This window comes from Neophocaena asiaeorientalis, unplaced genomic scaffold (genome assembly GCF_003031525.2).
Source record: "Neophocaena asiaeorientalis asiaeorientalis breed wild unplaced genomic scaffold, Neophocaena_asiaeorientalis_V1.1 scaffold124, whole genome shotgun sequence".
NCBI classification, from domain to species: Eukaryota; Metazoa; Chordata; class Mammalia; order Artiodactyla; family Phocoenidae; genus Neophocaena; species Neophocaena asiaeorientalis.
This window is the reverse complement of record NW_020174135.1, coordinates 1,949,987-1,953,885: the sequence shown is the minus strand read 5'-3', so window position 1 is coordinate 1,953,885 and position 3,899 is coordinate 1,949,987. Positions and strand designations below refer to the sequence as shown.

The following is a 3,899-nucleotide window of genomic DNA, read 5'->3' as shown; positions in this document are numbered from 1 at the left end:
TCTCTCCACTGTGACACTGAGAAACGGCCTTGGCATGCAGGAAAGAGAAAAGACCACGGTGTCAAAATAAAACCTCCCGAGTAGTGTCTGAGATTTCAATTCTCAAATGCCCGAAGAATTAGTAATTGCTTTACTGTTGAGGAATGAGATCTGACCAACACAGTTCAAGGTCACCGGGAAGCTCCGAGCATCCGAGGACAGTTGACTCACGCTCGCCAAGACCACAACTGCTTGGGAAATTATTTCACCCAGTAACATCTGGCCTTTATGAATATGGATACGTTATGTTGTTTAGTGAACTTTAATGCAGAAAATACACGAAAAGATTTGTACAAAATTTCTGGTGTTTTGAACAAATTGGAAATTGAGTACTCACAGGGAACACGTTTTCCATCAGTTGTATACGTGTGACCTAATTTATAACAATAAGTACGATATCTATGTAGTCTATGAATATCTGATTATGGTTAAAATGGAAAGATCCAGGTTGAATCTTGTCCAGTTAGACTGGAGGGCACTGGGCTTCTCGGCAGATAAAGCCTTGCACATTGATACTCCACCTCTCAAACTGCATTTGCCGCCCCTGGGCTGAACCCGCAACGCTAATGAAGTTCGCGGTGAACAAAGCGAGCGATAGCGCAAGTGTTGGAACCAAAATGATGCTGTTATGTTTTTTTCAGTATCTAATGTGCATGACTTTGAGTGAAGACGACAAAGTGAACAGGGACACTGAATAATTCCCTCCTAAATGGCCTGCAAAAGTCTTCTGAAATTGTCAGAAGATAATAATACATTTCTTAACAACCGCAGTAAAATGCAAGAAATTAAAAGACTTGAAATTCTCAGAAACGACCCACCCCAGTTTCCTATGGGTACATGAAGAACGGAGGGCTCTCCACACAGAAAGTGCTGGTTTTCTCAGTTCATCTGAGGAGCTGACGTCTCTCCCCAGTCTTGTCCACTCCAGGGCATATTCAGTTTTAGGCTCCATTTCCAGCAAATTCCTCTGCCTGGTGAGCAGCAAGCATTTCTTCAGCCTGGGGCTTGGTTACTCTCATCTACCTGCTCGGCCTTCCCCCCAGGGCTGGACAGGAGCCTCTGCACCTGAAGGGTTTGTGCTGAAGCCTAGGTCGGTCAGCGTCCAGCCGCCCTGCAGTGCCGGGGTCGGTGGCGGGGGGGAGGTGAAGGTGAGGGGCGGGCAGTGGGGGGACGGGAGAGGAAGCACAGGAGAGAAGGAAGTGGTCCTGCTGCGGAGGATGAGGGAAAGCATCTCGGGTGTAGATTTCCTGTAAGAAGTAGCACCTGGTGGGTCTGTCATCGTTGCAGAGAGCAACGCCATTTACCGAGGTCCAGGTATGCGCCGGGCACTGCCCTACCCTCCATATGCATATGGCATCATTTCATCGTATCAACAAGCTTTTGAAGTATCCGCTCTTGTTGGAGCTGGAATTCACATTTGAGTTGTCTCATTGCATGATGGAGAAAGCGCATCCCAGACAAGGGGAGCTGAGAGCGCGGAAACGGAATTCAGCGCGTCCGTTGTGGACACATCAGACGGCAGATGTGACCGGAAGGCAAGAGTACTTTTTATTAGAAAGTATAATAATGCTTAGTGCATTGGCAAATTAAAGGGGGCAAGACTGCACTTATATCTAAAGCATAGGTTCTAATTCAGTAGCCATTTCTAATAAAAACTCTTAAATAAAAGAGGAGCGGAGGGAACTTGCCTAAGTGGGCTGAAGGCTAAGGTTAAGTCACCCGTGATCATAACATGAGACCAGCAGTTCTCACCTGGCTGCTCGTCAGAAACTGCTGCACATCTTCTGATCCCCCCGAGAGGCCACCCACGGGCCAGTTGCAATCCGGGTCTGTGGAGGTGGGAGCCAGGCATCCCTGTCGGCTGAAATCTCCTCACGTGATCGCTGTGAGCAGAGGAAACTGAGCAGGGATGGTCTGGTGTGTGTGTGGGGTGAGTCCGAATGGCAGCAGCATCAAAACGGGGGGCTTTTCAGTCTAGGGTGTGAGCCAAAGCCAGGGTCCCGAGTTCCCCACTGTGGGTCCGTGCAGGAGTCAAACCCAGGAGGCGGCCCAGGACATCCTGATTTGTGTCACTGGGATGTGAGTCAGTTGCTTGAGGGTTAGAAACACTCAGGCGGATTTCATCCAGGGCTCTGGGGAGCATCACTGCAGGAACCACAGCAGGGAGGGACCCAGCCAGGTGGAAGGCTGGACCGTGGGCTTGGCACTTGGAAACGTGTCCCCTGTACAGAAAAAAAACCAAAAAAAAAAAACACCCCAAAAAACACAGTTTATTTCCAATTCTACCATGCAGCTGAACAGGCTGTGGCTTCACTGATGCCTGTGGCCACGAGGAGTAGAGGACTCCCGGTCCCGGGAGTGCCGGGCCCTTTTATGCCTGTGGGATTTATCTTGACTCCTACTTCTACTTCTGTGACTACGCCCCTCAGAGCGCCCACTGTGCCGGCTGCAACGTGCGTGTGAGCTTCGACCTCCGTCTCTATGTCTGTGCCTGTCTTCTCGCTCTTCCCTCCTGCCTGATGACTTGTGTTCGTGCTTGGGCTTCTTCTTCCTCGGCTCCCGGTCTCGGTCCTCTGTTGCCCCATGGCAGGTCGTCCTGATCTCAGGGGAGCTGGGACGGGGCTTCCACACCTCCCTGGACTCCGACTTCTGACCCCTCTCTGAGTTCTCGCCACTGTGCTTTTTAGAGCCAAGGTCACCGTTTTCCTTTATCATCTTGCTTCTGGGCCATGAAGAGGAGGCTGGCTGCTCTGCCTGTACCTCCTGGTCAGCCTTCTCTTTTTCTTTCTTTCTTTTCTTGGTTTCCTTTCTGTCTTTTTTGTGTTTTCTGGTGGGTCTGTCATCTTCAGAGCCCTCAGATGAACTCAGGGAGGGAGTGTGCGCCCCGCAGCCCCTCTCGTGCAGCTCTCTGGTCACATCGTCCGTTTCTTCTGAGTCCGTAGGAGCCCGATAGCGAGACACATGATCCACTCGGATAGCTCTTCCTTTGATCTTGATCCCATTAAAATTGTCAACAGCCAGAATTGTGCTCCTCTGGTCTTCATAGCAGAGGAAACAGAATCCTTTGGATTTCCCAGTCTTCTTGTCCCGCACCAAATTAATGTTAACAATTTCGCCATATTGTGAGAACACACAGATGATGTCCCCTTCGGTCAGCTCATAAGGAAGCCCTCCCAAGAAGATCCAGGCGCTGTCCTTGTACTCGGAGTGCCAAGACGCCTTCTCTGCTACCCCCAGCTGGAGATCACGCTCATTCAGCTTGTTGATCAGCTTAACTTTAGTTAAAGGGTTCATCTCTGCGGGTTCACGCCCAGAACCTAGCAACCGACTTCACGCCCAGAACCTAGGAACCGACTTCCGGGACAAGCCGTAAGACGCATGCGCAGCCCCGGCGCCACGCGCCCATTGGTCTCCAAGGAGCTTGCGCCGTTGATGAGTTTACTCTTAAGGAATAGTGTACTTAAAGTCTTGTGTTTATTGGGAGTTGTTTTAGAAATCAAGTGGGGATGCTTTCTGAATTGGTATTGTGGTCTTTGCTTAGAATTATTATTTGATTTTACAATGACTTTACATATAGATGCCTATTTCAGGAGAGCTATTAAAATCTGCACTTTTTTGAATCTGTGATTTTCTGTGAGGTGGCCATAACAACAAGATTCTAACAAGAATAAGGCGCCCTGTCCCCTGATTTCCAATGAGGCTCGTGCTGTGGAGTTAAGGTGATACATACTCAAGACGGAAACCTATTTCCTGAGCCCCTGTCTTTCTTCTGTCACCAGTTTCCCTTCCAGTTTTCTTTATTATTTAGACTTTTGTAGTCAGGCTTCCACCTTGAGCTTGCTCTGTACTCCTGGGAATAA

The 3,899-nt window shown here is 49.4% G+C and overlaps 1 pseudogene; it reads right to left on the bottom strand.

Annotated features, from left to right (window-relative positions):
* Positions 1 to 2,349: 2,349 nt before the first annotated feature.
* LOC112406207 (RNA-binding motif protein, X-linked 2 pseudogene) lies at positions 2,350 to 3,339 on the bottom strand (annotated as a pseudogene).
* Positions 3,340 to 3,899: the final 560 nt, after the last annotated feature.